This window comes from Cornus florida, unplaced genomic scaffold (assembly GCF_030987335.1).
Source record: "Cornus florida cultivar Cherokee Brave unplaced genomic scaffold, ASM3098733v1 CherokeeBrave_3.0.0_Hap2_Chr10, whole genome shotgun sequence".
In the NCBI taxonomy this organism is placed as follows: domain Eukaryota; kingdom Viridiplantae; phylum Streptophyta; class Magnoliopsida; order Cornales; family Cornaceae; genus Cornus; species Cornus florida.
In genome coordinates, this window is record NW_026775580.1 from 12,961,846 (window position 1) to 12,982,765 (window position 20,920).

Genomic DNA, 20,920 nt, shown 5'->3' on the forward strand with positions numbered 1-20,920 from the left:
ACCTAGGGGTAAAATGGTCATTTCTAAAATGAAATTGGGTGCTACCGAGCACACCATTGGAAAGACAACGAAAAATTAATCAAGATGAACTCAAGAATCGTATGATTCGGAGTTCGGACGAAGGAGAAACGGTAAGACGAAGAAAAACGAGCACTTAAGGCTAAAAGGATAAAATGGTAATTATCCAGGAATATCTAGATGCAACCGAGTACTCCGTTGGATAGACGATGAATAATTAGTCAAGTTCAAAAAAAAATTCACTCAATTTAAAGTCCGGACGAAGGAGATATGGCTAACGGAAGAAAAAGGGCAAAACGGTCAAAAGTAGCCAACCCAAGAACATCTAACCAGTTACCAAACCTTCTTAACCGGTTAGGAGGCCAAAAATGAAGACCACAACACTGCCCACGCTCATGTAACCGGTTACGAGGAAGCCACTACTCGATCACTTGTGCTACAACTCAGCAAAAACCTGGCAACAGGGGTTTTTCGGTAAAAAATGGGTTTTTGAGGGCTAAGATTACATTTTTTGGAAAAACACAAAGAAGTAACCCCCCTCAAAATTGAGTTTTCTACATAACCTTGCAAAAGGAATTGAAAAAAACTCACTGTAAAATGCCCAAAATGCCCTCTATGAAATCTGGTCATGAAGGTCAAAAAGCTGCTAAATTGAAAAACAGAATGCTGAACTTTGCGATGGATTTCCGGTACCAATATGACATTTTCTAGAAAAACATGAAGAATAAACCCCTCCTAAAATCACATTTTCTAAGTGAACATGTGAAGATCGGAATTTATTTCCTAAAGGAAAATCTCATAATGCCCTTAAACCGGATTATGCAATAAAAATACAAAATGAGTCCATAGGAGGCTCAAATCACCAAGGATGGGGTTTTTCTTGAAAACGATTATGCACGCAAACGTAACTTACCTATTAGGACGTGCTACAATGGTCCATGGCTTAAAAATACCATCGATGCAAAATTCGACCCCCCAATAGCCAAAAAGGTGAAAATGGACATAAAATGGAAAACATGAAATCCAAAAATATAAAATGGAGTCAAATAACCGTTTGACCCTTGGCCACACTTCATACATGATTAATGAAACCCTATGAAAGAATAATAATGGAATTCCTACACCCGATGCAACCATGGTGAGACAATGACTTGGCATTTTTCAATAATTTTATAATTTTTCATGAAGTTTAAAAGTTACATAGAATACAAGATACATGTCATTAGCCTCTAGCCTCATCTCATACATGTCAAATACATTGTAAAGAGTGTACTTATGTACACATTACACAAATGGAATCAAATATACACATTTTGACAAATAAGGCTACAAGTGGCATTTCAAGCTTCAAATCTACAATCATCCAAGCAATGATGAACATCACGAACTAAGTCTTCGGAACTGAACAAAACCTCAGTAACTTCGGGGTGAGTAAACAAGTTTACTTATAGAGAATAAGCATGCATAGACTCAATTTCTTTGCAGATTTTTACATTAACTTGAAACAATTCAAAAAGGTCATGCCACCTAACATCTGTGTCAAAGTGAAACTCAAGGATCATCCTAAGCTCCTCATGCAATTGAAATGAGATATACGACATGCAAGCATACCGGTTACAAGTGTATTAAACAAAGATGAAAACATGCGAGGTAAGTATACAAAACACAGGTATACTAAACGAGATCGGAAACACACAAAGCAAGTATACAAGACACGAGTATACTAATTGGAATTCTAGATACAAGAAGCAAGTAAACAGTTTCAAGTATGCCGAATGAGGTCTAGATACACGAAGTAAGCATAATGTCTATGCAATTTAAACAAGGTAGGAAATATTCCACATATCACGACAAGGTTTTTAGATCTTCAAGAGATAACACTTGAAATCTAAGGGTTTAAAGATTTTGCATGTTGATATAAATCATTACATGTTGTAATACCCCTAATTTCAGAAGGATAGTCCTGGTATTTAATTTATTATTTTAATTAAATTTTTAATTATTTAAATTGTTTAGTTGCTTGTGTGTTAGACTTAATTAATTATTTGATTGTTAATCAATTACATACTTGTTTGTCTTGTGTTGTTTAAATTACTTGTGGATTGGTTTATTTAAATGGTGTTTTATTTTCTTTTATTATTATGGTTTTAATGGAATTATTTTAATTGGTTATTTAAATTGTGTTTTGTTTTTTAACTTAATTATATTCTAGCGTTTTAATTATTTATGTGGCTTTGTGATTTAAATGTAATTTAGCTGCTTCATTATTAGGGTTTTATGTTATACATTGTAGTTGGGTTAGAGCCGACTTGTTGTTGGTTTAGGATTTAATGTAGGGTTTAGATTAAAACCTATAAATACATAAGCATACGTCTGCCAAGGGTTACAAAACAAACCCTATTCAGCCTATTCACGAATACTGTGAAACGGAGAATTACAGAGAGGAATATAGAGAGCAACAGAGAGGGAACTTTGAGGGTTTAATAGAGAGGCTCAAGGAGGAAGGAGTGGGTTGCTTCTGGGTTAGCCAAGAGTAACAGAGGCGTGGAACAAAGTTGGAAGTTCAGAGACGTGGATTAGAGTTTCAAATTTGAAACTCAAAGGCAAGTTTCTGTTCTTGCTCTTTCCCATTAATTCGTGTTATGTGCATGCCTAGCTAGACTCCAGGGGTTTAAATACATGCTAAAACTGATTTAATCATGCATGCTTAACTGGATTAAAACATAGGGTATATATTTTTAGTTTCAGTTTCTTATTTTGAATGGTTGTGGAAGTTTTGATGCATAATTGTTGTTTAAGATAAATCTTTGCATGTTAAAATACCTATAATAATTTAGTATGGACGTATGGGACGTAGGTTGAAGCTTAGAGGCCTTAACAATGGAGTTCTGGGGCTTACAGGGGCTGAACGGACGAAGAAGACGGCTTCAGCATCAACTTAGCCGACTCAGTTGGGAACTGAGTTGACTAAGTTAGGAACTTAGCTGACTCAGTTGGCAATTGAGCCGACTAAGTTGGGCCGCGACTTGGATTTTAGTTTTAATTGCCCAGAATTATGTTGGAACCTATTTTGATTAATCTAAATGGGTTAAATGGACTTTGGAGGGTTCTAGGAAGCATAATACACTTCTTATATTAAAGGAATTGAGCAATATGGATTTATAAATAATTTTTATAAATTATTTAAGGGATAGTTTGTTGTTTAATTATTTAACAGTTGTGTTAAATTGTTCTAAATGATGTATATTATTGTTTTAAACCTTTAAGATTATAGGTAAACAGTGATTCATAAATGGATTAAGTTATGGACAGTGTACAGTTAGGGGCGGATCCTACATGTTGAGCTTTGCAAATGCTAATCAGTTTACACTTTAGAACTTGGAGGATTATTTTTTATGAATTAATTTTAATTAATCATATTTGGATAGGATTATAAGTAACATGGATTACCTGAATTTAACCATGCTTGTGTTGGATCAAATTAATATTCACTTTGCTATTCAACTGCATCAGTTTATGGATATTTTGGAGGATGTGAACGCTTATACTTGTTTAGCTGTTTACATTATTGGAATTAGATTTTTATGCTCTCTAATGACTGCCTAGTATTAATATACATGTGTTAATTTATATTGATGCATGTTTTAAAGGATGGTTGTTGGATGTATATAATAGTGTCATTTATTTAACTATGCTATCTGGAGGATTATATGTACCAGTATGGGACGGTGACATACTAGGTATGGACTAGCTCAAACACTGTGTTCTACCTAACTTCGATTGAGTTATGGACTAACCATAAAGGTTAAGTACATCTCATATTTGAGTCATATCAATTGTGAATTGAATGACCTACTATGGTTTCAGGGTGGATTTGTTATACATATATTAGACCACTACACAGATGGATGGTATTTTGTATTAGGAGGAGTACGGACTTTATATATATATTATATATATGCCATGGTATGAGCCTGAGTCTCAGGACCATGGTTAGGGCGCGTATATCACCTAGGATGGATAACTGGACATAATTGTTGTTCCCTGGTAGGTCTAGGTACTCATACCCACCTTAAGGTGCGTATTCGCATGTTGCCTTCTATTCAGGCTAAGACAGACCTATTGGACTAGCGAGCGTCCTATAGTATGTATTGTATATACATATATGGACTACTCTAGAAATTGTTGAGTCTATTTAGGATGTATCTGCGTATCGGATTACTGTATGGGTCGTAGTAGAATAGGACTTGCATGTGGGCCTAACCCACTCTCTTATTTTTCAGGTGTTCGTCAGTTCCAGAGTTAGAGCTTGGATGTGCGGCACAGATACAGATCTTCATTCATCCAACTATGTAGGAATCTTTTCTATGTTTAGCTTTAGATTCTTTCTCAGTATTTTATTTACTTTCAGTTTGGGATTTTTATTAGGGGTCCACTAGAGATGGATTCCCAAGTTGTTAAATTATTGGAGGGTTCTATTTTAAGGAAGTTTTGGATTGTTAGATCTTAAGTATTCAAATTTTTAAGGATTATGTTTTAGTATTCTTTTCAGCTTTTAAACTTTTATTTCTTAAATTCCTTTTACATTCTGTGTTCATTTTAAAGTATTAATTGTTTGATATCCCTCGGGTTTGGGCCTGGGCCTGATCAACCCGTGTCTTGGAACCGAGGGGTATCACACATGTGGTCCACGCCACCTAGAATCTAAGTCAAGTTACATGTATAGGATCATTCCTAAGTCACGATAGCTTAAAGTAACATGAAACGAGATAACTAAGAAAATTAACAATATTGAAATAATTCAATTAACATGACAAGGACAAGGAGTGAAATCAAGGATAATGCATAATATCTATGCAATTAAATAAGAATGGAACATTCCACACAACATAACAAGTTTAATACATGAAATCAAGAACAAGACATAATATTTATGCAAGTAAACAAGATTGGAACATCCCAATTGACACGAAAAGGTCTTAAATCTTCAAGGAATACATTTGAAATTAAAGGAGTGAAATCATGGATGAAGCATAAAATCTATGCAATTTACAAGATTGGAGCATTTCACATAACATGACAAGTTTTAAATCTTCAAGGAATAACAACTTGAAAATTAAAGAATGAAATCAACCAATGTGGAAACTCGGATATCTCCCGGATTAAAACCGTACTCTTGGAATCACTTTAGGGCTACTAACCCATTGGTACCTTCCCCTAGTGCGCACTATAATGTAGGGAGCTCTCTATCTCCCTTACTAGAACCAAGTCCTAGCCATGTCAATTCTTGATTGATATCCCAAGTTCCAAAATCAATAAGTTATACAACCAAAAGTGTATCAAGATACAATTAATGCATTAAACCACATTCCATGCATAACCAAGATTTTGGAACACACGAGTCATGCCCTAAGTTCTCAACTATGATGGCATGTGAAATGTTAAGAAATTATGGTATGCATCTACATAGATTATAAACTAGTATTTATAGCACAAGGAACCCATTGTTATAAATATACCTCTAGTATAAGATTAATGATTTAATTATTTATTTAACAACTCTTGAACAATTAAATCATTACAATGTAAGGGTGCAAGTTCATTAACTACATTAATGGAGCTAAGTTGCAACAAGTCATAATACATGATAAAAAAGTAAAAGCCCCATGAAATAGATGTCCAATTCATTAGAACACTAAGTAGAAATTAATTAACCTAATTAATTAATTTCTCTAAAAATCAAAGTTATCCAAAAATTCTCAAAATAATATATGTAAATGTCCATTCAATGGTGATTGCAAATATCACATCAATTTCACAAAGTGAGCAAGATAACATCATGTGGAATTTAATTAATTTAAAATTAATTAAATCTCTAGATTTCAAAAGTTGTTCAAATGATCCAAAATTAATATATGTTAAGGATTAAGTCATGGTCATGTCATATATCAAGTCAAAAATGGAAAACAAGCAAGGTACAATGAAGTAGAATTTAAATCAAATTTAAGTTAATTTCTAAAACTTGAAAAAAAGCAAGCATACAAGTTGTATAAGCATCAATAACATGTAAGACAATAAGAATATAAACTATAACACCCCCTACCTCAATTTGAGATGAAAATCTCAAATCCCCACCGAAATGAAACCACTCCAAATCCGACGAAACTTCGAGGTTTTGTCAGGCACAACACGGTGAACAAGAATTCCAAGGAAGCCCCATAAAAATCACGACTTGACTTCAACCCCAAACTTGAAAAATGGTCAGAAATGGGTTCTAATAAGGGGGAAAGATATAATACGACGAGGCTTACGATAAATGTTAAGGCGGAAGACTTTTCACCAAGGAAATCAAGTAGAGGAGAAGAAAGAGTAAAGGCAGCCCCTTGGGCTCCCATGGCTGCCGGCCAAGAGGGGAAGTAAGATAGTGAAAAGGTAACTTTTCACCTTAAGACATTCTATTTATAGGAAAACCCTAAAAGTGCCCCGAAAGGGTCCCGCCGGGTCCGGAAAAGTGGAATTTGAGCAAACGCACTCAAACGGCAAAACTCCGTGAATGAAAAAGAGCCAAGATGAGAAAATATGAACAATAGAGGAAACAGCGTAAAAAACTAAGTCCCGAGCAGAGAGATATGCCCCCAACAAGTTCGGCGACAACCGGGGTCAAAAATCCTTAAAACTGGGGAAAACGACCGAGAGGAAATTCTTAGAGTTGATGAAAAGGATCCAGGCTCAAAACGAGACATTTTTGCAATAACTTTCATTAATTGCACAACGGCCCCTCCAAAAAGGGTTAACTGCACAACTGGCCCAGATTGAAAATATCTTCCAAAAATATTTTCTTAAAAAAGCCCTGAAATAAAATATCTTCAAAAGATATTTATAAAAAATATCCCAAGAGAAGAAAAAGATTCTGAAAAACTATGCATCCATACCTCTACGAACACCGAGAGCAACCAGAGTACTTTTCTACAATAATAAAGATACGTATTTTGTGAAAACCACTTAAGATGGAGATACGTAAAGTCAAAAACCAACTCTAAGTATGAAAAGTGAGGTTGTGCCAAAAAGTGACAAATGGGGAAAAGATAGAATAGGGAAAATGACGAAAAGTGAATAGTATCCAAAAAGTGAAAATGTGGAAACGACTCAGTCCTTAAAGGAAGTTGTCAATCCAAACGAGGGAGTCTCGGAAACCATTTCCAAGCACTCGAGATGATACCCAGTGACAAGAAACAGAACTCGGAAAAGAAAATTAAACGGAAAAAAATTTATTTGTAAAATTGGAGAAAAGGGAAAGGGAGAAAAATTACTAAGTCATTACACGCGAATCCTCTGAAGTGTAATTTCTATGCGATTCCTTACAGTGTCTTGTAAGTGGTCTATATTTGACCATATGTTTCTTCATTTAATAGCTCCTGATATTGTGTTTGCAATTGCACCACCATTTATAAGTAACATTTCACCACCATTTATAAGTATTGTAATGACCCGGTCATTTCCCTTCTTTTCTTTTTTCGATAAATTTCTTTTTTCTTCTTTTTCCTATTTCGTCCTTTAGTCATTTTCCATTTTTCCTTGCATAACCTCACTTTTTGTGCTTGGATTTGATTCCGGCTTTGCATAGATCCATGATATTTCATTTTCATGATATCTACATTTTCACTTTTGTAGAAAAGTATGTTAAATATTTACTTTTCTTGTAAAGGACATAAACGTAAACCTTTTGGTAATTACTCTAAACTTGAGGGGTTTTTGCGTAATTAAATAAAGTAATTATTTTTCGTCTTAGGGACCATTTTGCAATTTAATTTGGAAGATATTTTCAAAAATGACCTTCTTGCAATTTTTAGAAAATGTGACAAGTGTCACATTCCTAAGGTGCCACTTATTGACATTATGGAGGAACCACTTGGAGGCTTAATCTCATGACACATGGAGGGTGGAAATTCACCCATTTGTTGACCTAGGATTGAAGCACTTGTTGGCATGGATGGTTGACAAGTGTAGGTTGGATATTTAATCTTAGAAGTTTACTTAGATTCATGACAAATGTAGGCTTCACAATAGGTTTTGCATTAGTGTGTGTGTGAGAGGTAGTGCAAGAGCACCTAGTGAGTGGAGAATCCCACCATTTTAACTTAGGGTTTTCACTTTCAATTCAATTATCTCTTTCTTCTCAAGAACCCTAACTTAGCCACCATTGGAGCAAAGCTTGACTTAGAGCTTAGACTTCATTTTTGACACCCTTCCCCTCACCTTAAACCATTAAGCTTGGAATACAAAAGCCTTGCCTCATCTTCCTCTTCATAACCCTAGAAGGAAAACTTAAAATTCCTTTGTTTCCCTTGGATTCAAGAGGAACAATCCTCTTGTGAGGTAAGGGTGGTTGTATGTTTATCCTCTTTGGGTTTTATATATATTGGAGCTTGATATATATTGATTACATGCTATTTAAATTCTTGTAATTGCATATAATTATTATGCTTGACTTAGGATTTATGAATTTAAAACATGTATATGACTTTTAAATGGAATAGGTAAATTATTGTTTAATGACTTACCTAATACTTGTGGCTTCATTGAGGGTTTATTATGGATTTCTTGGAGTTGGTACTTATATTGTTAAGTAATAGAAATTTCATTGAAGATTTAGTGTAAAGACCTTGTATGTAGCACTTGTATTTACTTGTAGATAAATTACTATATTGCATGATTAGTAATTATGGCCTACATTGATGGTAAATTGCTTTAGTGTAATGTGTAGTATCATTAACTTGTCATTTTAGACATGTAACCTTGGGGCATGGTTTGTGTGGTTTCACCCTATTTGTGCTTGTGCTTAGTAGATAGTTTCATGCATTGAGATTGCATAAATGTCATGAACTTGTTGATTTTTGGAAGCTTGTAAGGATATGAAATGTTTGATGGCTAGGGTTTGTCTCTAGTACGGAGGATAAGAATTCTCCTAAGTCATAGTGCGCACTAGGTAGTACCTTGTGGGTCGTAATTACCCAAAATAACTTGTATGGTCTCGTGGCCACATATCCTAGTCTTTCCATTATTTGATTTCGTATTACTTTTCAAGTTGTAAATCATGGATTTCTTGTAGCTTGTGATTTGGTAATCTTAGTTTTAATGTGGTTAGTGTACTTGTCTTGTATACTTGGATGCTATGTGTTTATCGTTTCAAACATTTGTATAGCTTGATATGATCCCTTACAGTACCATGGAAATATAGACGTTAGGTGGAATGCACCCTTGTGATGGTCTATGTTTGGTTCACATTATACTTAAAACTATAGGGTATGCACATGCACCACATCCTACAAGTAACTTGATTACTCACCCTAGTTGTTTGGGTTATTTTGCAAGTAAAGAAACCTTATTTTGGGATGCATCACATCCTTAAGTTGCTTTGAAGTCTTGATGTATTTTGTTGTATTTTTTAAAACATGCAAGTGTTAGCATGTAGTATCATTTTGGTGTAAAATGCTATTTTCGTCTTGAAATATGTAATGTGTACCTAAGTACACTTTTTAATGCTTAAATAACATGTATGTATTGAGGCAAAGGGCCAAGCATATTTAATTTAGCACTTGTAGTCATTTGGTAGCATTTTTTGCTTTAAGAATGTATTTAAACAAACTTTGGAGGTTTTGCATGTGAGATTCGTGTAAATGATATGTATGAGGCCATAAGCCGTTTTTCTATGTATAAATAATTCATATTAAGGTTGTTGGCATGTCCACACATCCATATCTCATTGAAAATCAGTTTTAAAACGTTCAATTTTAAACCAAATCATCATGGGATTTAAAGCATAGGTTGAACCTTAACACTTTAGGCTTATAACAGGCCTTATAGCTGCTTTTGAGGTGTTTCGGTCGATCGATGGCCTATTTCAGCGATGCCTCAACTCGGTCTACCGAACCAACCAACCCTCAAAAACATGATTTTAGAAAAGTTTCTTTGAGTTTCGGTCGACCGAAACAGCCCTCACATGCCAACCTTCCAGGTTAGGTTTCAGCACTGAAGTTCCAACTTCAAATGATCATAACTTCATCATTTCTAATCCAAGTGGGGTGATTCTTAAGCCTAAACTCAATGATTTTGAGTCATCTTTCCAATGGTACCTATGCTATTCTCAGATTCAAATCAAAATGGGAGTTATTAATGTTTTAGTGGGACAGTATTAGTTTTTGCTTAAACCGGGAAAAGGCAATTTGTGGGATTCTTGGCCAATGTTCTTGGAACCTCTTGGAATATTGTGAAATAATTAGATTAGGTTTTATTAACCTTATTTGACTTGTTTAGAGTCAAATTTCCCTTCTCAATTGTAAATTGACCATTTTGCCCTTGATTGATGAATTTTACCCGTTTTGACTCCTAATTCTTTTCTTTGCTCTCTTTGACTTTCGTGGCTTCATGGAATGTCACGTTAGTGTCTTAGAGATGATTTATGTCTCAAAGGACTTTAGTTTCATCTTTTGCTTCCGCATTTTGAATCCGTTATCGGGTTAACTTTCAGGTCATCACTGACGCACCGGGTTGAAAAATTTGGGTCACAACAAGTGGTATCAGAGCACCTAGCTTCGAAAACCTTAGGACGATAGGTTTTAGGTGCATATCATACTTTTGTTGACATGCTTTGATATGTTTACGTGTTCCTTGATAACATGTTTTGATTTAATAACCTGTTTACGTGTTTATATGGTAGTATGTTTTGGAGTATACCTTAAATGTTTTAATATGTTGTATATGCTTGTATGCCTTAGCATTTTGTATATGCTTGTTGGGTGTTAGCATGTTGTATATACTTGTATATTTAGCATGATTGTATGTTGCATACATTTCTTGCTTGTATTATATGCTACTTGCTTCGTGCATTCATGCCGTGAGCTGCATTAGGTCTTAATGACTAACATTATTGTTGACCTTGTCCCTTATGTGTGTAGCACCATGGTCTTAACTTGCGGAGAGTCTTATCATCACGTTGGAGTGGATGAGCAAGTTGAGGAGCACGCTGCAGACACCGAACTCGCACATGGTCCAGGGAGGCCTAGGGCTCGACCTCGTGGTGTGGATCCTAATCCACCACGAGCCCCGACTTATAAGGAGCAGATTGCGTAGGGAGTGGCTCTGGGGATGTCAGAGTCCCTTTAGTAGATGTTTCGTCAGCATATGGTAGGGATGCAGATTCCGGTACTGGCACCAGTTGCTAATGAGGCATTGGACCACTTCATGAAGTTACAGCGGGTTAAAATCAACCAGTTTGCAGGGACTATAGATCCGCTTGCCTCAGAGGCATGGCTTAATCTCATGGTACGCAAGCTCGATAGCATGGCAGTACCTACGGATCGATTGAAGATCTCCTTGACTGCCTCTATGTTCTTGGGGGATGCCGATATCTGGTGGAGGTCCATAATCAATATCCACGATGTGAAGGTGATGACATGGGAGGAGTTTAGGACATTATTCTTTGACCATTTCTTTCCGAGGGCTATGAGGCAGGACATAAGAGTGCAGTTCACAAGTCTCTATTAAGGCAGGATGAGTGTCATTGAGTATGAGACATGCTTCACTTCTCTTTCCCACTATGCACCGGAGATGGTAGCTACCGAGGAGCTCAGGACGAGGAAGTTTCAAGATAGGTTACATTTTGATATTAGGCTACGGATTTTAGTATTGGAATTGAGGACCTACGGGGAGGTAGTATAGAAAGCTATGTTGGTTGAGGCAGAGGACCGAGATCAGCTCAGGATCAAGGGTTCATATGAGCAGTCTCATGGAGAGGCTTCATCAGTATCTATTGGGGGTCAGTGGAAAAAGGCTAAGGCAGGGGACAGTTCACGTACTCAAGGACAGTCACAGCAGGCTCGGTCTATACCTGCAGCTCCAGTATCTTCGGGGTCAGCCCGAGGAGTGATTTGTCACCACTATCAGCAACCGGGGCATATCAAGCCTCGCTGCCCACAGCTTCAGCCATAGGCCAATTAATCATAGGCTAGTAAGCCTACAGCTTCAACGAAGGGGGTTCAGGAAGCTTGTCATTATTACAAATAACCAGGTCACTTCAGGAGAGAGTGCCCAAAATTACAAGGCGGGACACAGAGTGGCATAGGTTCACAGGTCGCACCGGCACAGTCAGCAGTTGTGCAGTCAGGTTTCAGGGTGCCTCAGGCACCGCAGTCAGCAGCACCACCAGTTGGTTCTTATCCGGTCAGAGGCTCTACACCTACTACTTTAGGACATCAGTCGGGCCACTAGGGCAGTTTACAGCAGTCTGGGGCTCAAGGACGAGCTTACGCACTGCCACAGGCCGATACCTCTGCTGGGACTTCTACAGTTCGAGGTATCTTTCCAATTTTTAGTTCTTGGGCTCGAGTTCTTGTTGACACAGGTGCATCACATTCATTCATATCTGCTTCATTTGTACATTCATTGGGTCTGGAAGTCACGCAGCAGGATGGTTTCTTTTGTGTTGACACACCAGTTGGGGTCCGGTGTTTTTGGACAGTGTTTGTCAGGGTTGTGCTATCGAGATAGCTGGGCGGACTTTAGAGTTTGATTTTGTTGCTTTCGACATGACGGGCTTTGACATCATTCTCGGGATGGATTGGTTATCCTTCTTTCGTGCTACGATCGATTGCTTCCGCGGGAGGGTGACTGTTTGCACTCCCAAAGGAGATTGTTTTCACTTCATGGGAGATTAGAGTGATTCCCACTCAACGATGATTTTTAGTATCGGTGACTGGAGTCACCACAGGTCCTATTTGGCTAGCCTATTAGCTGACGAGGATAGCAGTTCAGGACGCATTTACCCAGCAGTTGTTGTGAAGCTCTTGGATGTTTTTCCAGAGGAGTTGACGGAGCTTCCTCCTTTTTGGGAAGTTGTCTTTGTCATCGATGTCATTCCTGGTACTACTCCTATCTCTATGGCACCGTACTGCATGGCACCAGCAGAGCTTGACGAGTTGAAGGCTCAATTGGAGGATTTAAAAGCTAAAGGCTTTATTCGTCCTAATGCTTCACCCTGGGGAGTATCGGTTCTTTTTACAAAGAAGAAGGATGGGTCTTTAAGACTTTGCATCGATTATCGTAAGCTGAACCACGTCACAATTAAGAACAGGTATCCTTTGCCTATGATTGATGACTTATTTGATCAGTTGAAGGGAGCCACTTATTTTTCAAAGATTGATTTAAGATCAGGTTACTATTAGTTGAGGGTTAAGGATGAGGATATATCCAAGACCGCTTTTCATACATGGTATGGCCATTATGAGTTTCTGGTGATGCCATTTGGTTTGACCAATGAAGTGATCATCTTGATCAGTTCATTATGGTTTTTGTTGATGACATTCTCGTATACTCAACTTCGGTGGAGGAACGTGAGCATCATTTGAGGATAGTATTGCAGATCCTTAGGGATAATCAGTTGTACGCCAAGTTTGAGAAATGTGAATTTTGGCTATTAGGAGTGAAGTTCCTTGGACATGTTGTGTCAGGGGGCGGAGTTGCAGTAGATCCGTCAAAGATTGAATCGATGATGGATTGGGAACGTCCGAAGATAGTGTTTAAGATTCGGAGTTTTCTTGGCCTAGCCGGCTATTACCAGAGATTTTTTCGGGATTTCTCTCGTCTAGCGGCACCTATGACTCGACTTACCCGCAAGGGGGTCAAGTTCGTATGAAACGAGGCCTGTGAGTTTGCTTTTCAGGAGTTGAAGGTCAGGTTGACATCAGCTCTAGTGTTGATGATTCCTGAACGTGGTTTGGGTTATATGATCTTTTGTGATGCTTCGCGGGAAGGTTTGGGTTGTGTCTTGATGCAGACAGAACAGGTGGTTGCTTATGGGTCTCGACAGTTGAAGACTCACGAGTTAAACTATCTGACACATGATTTGAAGCTGGCAACAGTTATCTTTGCCCTGAAGGAGTGGAGACACTATTTGTCTGGAGAGAAGTTTGAGGTTTTCTCTGACCACAAGAGTCTCAAGTATCTTTTCTCACAGAAGGATTTGAACTTAAGACAGCACAGATGGGTTGAGTTCATGGAAGACTATGACTTTGAGTTGTAGTATCATCCAGGTAAGGCCAATGTGGTGGCCGACGCGTTGAGTAGGAAGTCACGGGGGACTCTTGCTAGCATTTCCACTCACAGATGGAGGATGCTGGAAGAACTTGCTGATCTTGGTTTACAGTCTTGTAAGGATGTCTTACCTGCTATTTTGTTTAGTCTTGTGGCTCAACCGGCTCTTGTTAGCAGAGTTATTGAGGCACAGTTGGAGGATAGGGAGATAAAGGCCATCCATGTTCGGATTTCAGGTGGTGAGAATGTAGAGGGTTAGACCTTACATTCAGACGGTGGTCTCAGGTACAAGGGGAAGATGTTTATTCCTTTGTCTTGTCGTGAAGACGTTCTTCGGGATTTTCACCACTCTCGACTCGTAGTTCATCCTGGTGGTACAAAGATGTATCACAATCTACGATGACAATTTTGGTGGCAGGGCATGAAATGGGATATTTCACAGTTCGTGGCTCGATGCCTTACTTGTCAGCATGTGAAGGCAGAACATCAGCGACCGGCAAGATTGTTGCAACCATTACTAGTAGCTGAGTGGAAATGGGAGCATATCACCATGGATTTCGTAATGGGACTTCCGAGGTCTCAAGCAGGGAATGATGTTGTTTGGGTCATAGTTGACAGGTTGATTAAGACAGCTCACTTCTTGCCCATGGCAGTGATAGATAGTGCAAAGAGACTGAGTGGACTGTATGTGAGGCAGATTGTCAGGCTTCACAGGGTTCTTGTATCTATTGTTTCGGATAGGGATCCGCGGTTCACGTCTCATTTTTGGCAGAGTTTTCAAGAGGCTCTTGATATGGGGCTTCACTTCAGCACAGCATTCCATCCTCAGACTGATGGCCAGTCAGAGTGCACCATTCAGATACTGGAGGATATGCTACGGGCTTGTATCTTGGATTTTAGAGGTAATTGGGAGGACTACTTACCTTTAGTTAAATTTGCTTACAACAACAGTTACCAGACCATTATTGGCATGGCACCTTTTGAGGCATTGTATGGCAGACCTTGTAGATCTCCAGTTTGTTGGACGGAGGTCGGTGATACCGTTGCCTTGGGTCCCGACATTGTCATTGAAACTAAAGAGAAAATCAAGTTGATTCGACAACGGTTGGCTACCGCACAGAGCAGACAGAAGAGTTATGTTGACAGGAGGAGGTGATCCTTGTCTTTTGAGTTAGGGGACCGTGTCTTTCTTAAGATTTCTCCGCACAAGGGACTTCTGAGATTTCGACAGATTGGCAAGTTGTCTCCTAGGTTCATTGGACCATTTGAGATTTTGGAGCGCGTCGGTGAAGTTGCTTATCGTTTGGCGTTGCCGCCAGACCTGGATAGGGTTCACGACATCTTTCATGTCTCTATGTTGAGGAAATACGAGCCAGATCCATCACATGTTTTACGGTGGATGGATGTTGTTGTTGATGAGGATGTGACCTATGAGGAGGGTTCGGTCCAGATTCTTGAGGAGGGAGTAGGTCTTACGGACCAAGACCATCCCATTGGTTAAGGTGTTATGGAGACACCACGGCGTTGAGGAGGCTACCTGGAAGCTCGAGCAGGAGGTTCGCTCTCGGTATCCCTATTTGTTCTCTCTTTCAGGTACGATTCAATTTCGGGGACGAAATCCTTTTAACGAGGGTAGGTTGTAATGACTCGGTCATTTCCCTTCTTTTCTCTTTTCGGTAAATTTCTTTTTTCGTCTTTTCCCTATTTCGTTCTCTAGTCGTTTTTCATTTTTCCTTACATAACCTCACTTTTTGTGCTCAGATTTGATTCCGGCTTTGCATAGATCCATGATATTTCATTTCCATGATATCTACATTTTCACTTTTGTAGAAAAACATGTTAAATGTTTACTTTCTTTGTAAAGGACATAAATACATAACTTTTGGTAATTACTCTAAACTTGAGGGGTTTTGCGTAATTAAATAAAATAATTATTTTTCATCTTAGGGATTATTTTGTAATTTAATTTGGAAAATATTTTCAAAAATGACCTTTTAGCAATTTTCGGAAAATGTGACAAGTGTCACATTCCTAAGGTGCCACTTGTTGATATTGTTGAGGAACCACTTGAAGGCTTAATCTCATGACACATGAAGGGTGGAGATTCACTCATTTGTTGACCTAGGATTAGAGCACATGTTGGCATGGATGGTTGACAAGTGTAGGTTGGATATTTAATCTTGAAAGCTTACTTAGATTCATGATAAGTGTAGGCTTCACAATTGGTCTTGCATTAGTGTGTGTGTGAGAGGTAGTGCAAGAGCACCTAGTGAGTGGAGAATCCCACTATTTTAACTTAGGGTTTGCACTTTCAATTCAATTATCTCTTTCCTTTCAAGAACCCTAACTTAGCCACCATTGGAGCAAGGCTTGATTTAAAGCTTTGACTTCATTTTTGACACCCTTCCACTCACCTTAGACCATTAAGATTGGAATACAAAAGCCTTACCTCATCTTCCTCTTCATAACCCTAGAAGGAAAACTTGAAATTCCTTTGTTTCCCTTGGATTCAAGAGGAACAATCCTCTTGTGAGGTAGGGGTGGTTGTATGTTTATCCTATTTGGGTTTTATATATATTGGAGCTTGATATATATTGATTACATGCTTTTTAAATTCTTGTAATTGCATATAAATAGAGATTTATTATGCTTGACTTAGGATTTGTGAATTTAAAGCATGTATATGACTATTAAATGGAATAGGTAAATTATTATTTAATGACTTGCCTAATACTTGTGACTTCATTGAGGGTTTATTATGAATTTCTTGGAGTTGGTACTTATATTGTTAAGTAATAGAAATTTCATTGAAGATTTAGTGTAAAGACCTTGTATGTAGCACTTGTATTTACTTGTAGATAAATTACTATATTGCATGATTAGTAATTATGGCCTACATTGATGGTAAATTGCTTTAGTGTAATGTGTAGTATCATTAACTTACTATTTTAGACATGTAACCTTGGGGCATGGTTTGTGTGGTTTGACCCTACTTGTGCTTGTGCTTGGTAGGTAGTTTCATGCACTGAGATTGCATAAATGTCATGAACTTGTTGATTTTTGGAAGCTTGTAAGGATATGAAATGTTTGATGGCTAGGATTTGGCTCTAGTACGGAGGATAGGAATTCTTATAAGTTATAGTGCTCACTAGGTAGTACCTTGTGGGTCATAATTACCCAAAATAACTTGTATGGTCTCGTGGCCACATATCCTAGTCTTTCCATTATTTGATTTCGTATTACTTTTCAAGTTGTAAATCATGGATTTCTTGTAGCTTGTGATTTGGTAATCTTAGTTTTAATGTGGTTAGTGTACTTGTCTTGTATACTTGGATGCTACGTGTTTATCGTTTCAAACATTTGTATAGCTTGATATGATCCCTTACAGTACCATGGAAACATAGACGTTAGGTGGAATGCACACCCTTGTGATGGTCTATGTTTGGCTCACATTATACTTGAAACTATAAGGTATGCGCATGCACCACATCCTACGAGTAACTTGATTACTCACCCTAGTTGTTTGGGTTATTTTGCAGGTAAAGAAACCTTATTTTGGGATGCATCACATCCTTAAGTTACTTTGAAGTCTTGATGTATTTTGTTGTATTTTTGAAAACATGCAAGTGTTAGAATGTAGTATCATTTTGGTGTAAAATGCTATTTTCGTCTTGAAATATGTAATGTGTACCTAAGTACACTTTTTAATGCTTAAATAACATATTTGTATTGAGGGCAAGGGCCAAGCATGTTTAATTTAGCACTTGTAGTCATTTGGTAGCATTTTTTGCTTTAAGAATGTATTTAAACAAACTTTAGAGGTTTAACATGTGAGATTCTTGTAAATGATGTGTATGAGGCCATGAGCCGTTGTTCTGTATATAAATAATTCATATTAAGGTTGTTGGCATGTCCACACATCCATATCTCATTGAAAATCAGTTTAAAAATATTCAATTTTGAACCAAATTATCATGGGATTCAAAGCATAGGTTGAACCTTAACACCTTAGGCTTATAACAGGCTTTACAGAAGCTTTTGAGGTGTTTCAGTCGACTGATGGCCTATTTCGGTAGACCGATGCCTCAATTCAGTCTACCGAACCAACCAACCAACCCTCAAAAACATGATTTTAGAAAAGTTTCTGTGAGTTTCGGTCGACTAAAACTCTATTTTGGTCGACTGAAACAGCCCTTACATGCCAACCTTCCAGGTTAGGTTTCAGCACTGAAGTTCCAACTTCAAATGATCATAACTTCTTCATTTCTAATCCAAATGGGGTGATTCTTGAGCCTAAATTCAAGGATTTTGAGTCAGTTTTTCAATGGTACCTATGCCATTCTCAAATTCAAATCACAGTATTCTTGGCCAATGTTCTTGGAACCTCTTGGAATGTTGTGAAATGATTAGATTAGGTTGTATTAACCTTATTTGACTTGTTTAGAGTCAAATTTTCCTCCTCAATTGTAAATTAACCATTTTGCCCTTGATTGATGAATTTTGCTCGTTTTGACTCCTAATTCTTTTTTTTGCTCTCTTTGACTTCCGTGGCTTCATGGAATGTCACGTTGGTGTCTTAGAGATAATTTATGTCTCAAAGGACTTTAGTTTCATCTTTTGTTTCCGTATTTTGAATCCGTTATCGGGTTAACTTTCAGGTCATCACTGACGCACCGGATTGAAAATTTTGGGTCACGACAAGTATCATAGAAGTCTAAAAAGTAACATCATCATTTGTAAAAGGGTAACATCACTACTTAGGTAATATATAAGTGTGTGTATATATATATATGTATATGTATATATAAGAACGCTTTGAGACCAAGGCACTAAATATATATAAGTATATATATAACATCGCCATGTTGAATTGAGTTAGTTTTATGTGTGACTATTAGTTTTTCAGCACTATGTGAACCATAAGAGTATTCAATTAAGCACCATGCCTTGACCATCACTAGATTAACAACATTAACACACATAAACATACATCAATTTCATTAAATCTAGAGCAAAGCATATGAACATTCATTCTAGCATACATAGACATATGGATAGAACTAAATGATCAATTGAAAGCATTAGTTCATATAAATCATGTAAAAATCACAAGATCTATATTTATTTATAGTCAAAACATCAATTACAACTAAAATCCCCAAAAATACACAAAAGCTAGGTTTAGGAAACAAGCTTATGGGCTATCTCTAGCTCTAAGAGAAGGATTTAGCCACTCATTGTAGTGGTCATGGAACCCTCAAGGGCTAGCTTAGAGGTTGGCATCTTCATCTTCATCCTTGCTTTCTTCCTAAAATCCTAGTTCTAGAGAGAGAAACTATTTCTATAATTAGTAAAATATCTATTCTATCAATGATACATTTTTTTTATGGAGGTGGTGAGTGTGACAATTAATATTAAATTTTATCAAATTTTTTCTTTTAATGGTGAAGGTGGTGAGTGTGGCAATTAATATTAAACTTTGCCAATTTTTTTCAAAGATATGTTAAATAATTTATATCTAAGTATATGTTTTTTTTAATATTTGGAAGAAAAAAAAAAAAAAAAAAAAAAAGACGTGGCTCTATTCTTTATTTTTGAAAATATCAAGCGTTTTGTTTGTTATCTAAAATTAATCCAAGTGACTTTAATTTTAGTTTAAATTCTTTAAATTAACATGTTGAAGTGTTTTTAAAATACTTTAATTTCAAAAAATAACATAAATGATATGTTCAATTGAGTTACGTTTATATGTTACATTACTTAGTGTGCATTATGTGCATACCTTATTTTAAGGGTAAAGATTGTTTTCACTTTATGAGGTATTTGATTGTCAACAACTTTTATTTTAAGTGGTGATGTTATTCTATTATAAATAATGGTATTACTTTTTAGACTTTTATGATGTTACTTATAAATGGTGATGAAATGTTACTCATAAATGATAATATAATTGCCAAACACAATCTTAGAAACTATTAAATGAAGAAACGCATGGTGAAATATCGACCACTTACAAGACACTGTAGGGGACCGTATACAAATTGCACTTTAGAGGTTTTGGGCCCATGGGCGTAAATCCTCTGCAGTCTGTTTTTCCTGCAGTCCCCTGCAGTTTACATTGTTAAGGCCTTGCTTTGGCCACGTATTTCATTTTAACAATTAAAATCACTTCCTCCAGGTTTACATTGTTGAGGCCTTGCTTTGGCCACATATTCCATTTTAACAATTAAAATCACTTTCTCCGTTAAGGGAACTTTATATTAAAAAAAAGAAAAAAAAGAAAAAAGGAAAAAGAAATAACAAGAGTCAATACATTAGTGACATTAGTTAATGAGCACTATGTCAATACTTAGTTTTAATAGTGAAGGTGATCAGTGTGCCTATTTATTAAACTTCACAATGTTTTTTCTCTCATAAATATCAAATAATAACCTCTGGAATGTATAATTGCCGCATACATTTAATACAAAATTTTTTGGGTAAGACATTGGTTCCTAATGAGGCCTACTCAATTCAAACAATCAATTATGCAAGATTTTACATTCACTATAATGCTTATTGAAGATTATAGAAGAAAACTCTACAATTATCCTAGATTTCAAAAACACTAGAATGCCTAACCAATGTCAATTTCAACTAAAAAAAAAATCATAATTTAGACTAACAGATGACAAATGAAAGAATTAAAAATTCTTAAATTTATTTGTGCCATTACTTATTCAGCACTGTGTCAATACTTAATTTTGATGGTGAAGGTAATCAGTGTGCTTATTTATTAAATTTCATAATGTTTTTTCTATCATAAATATCAAAT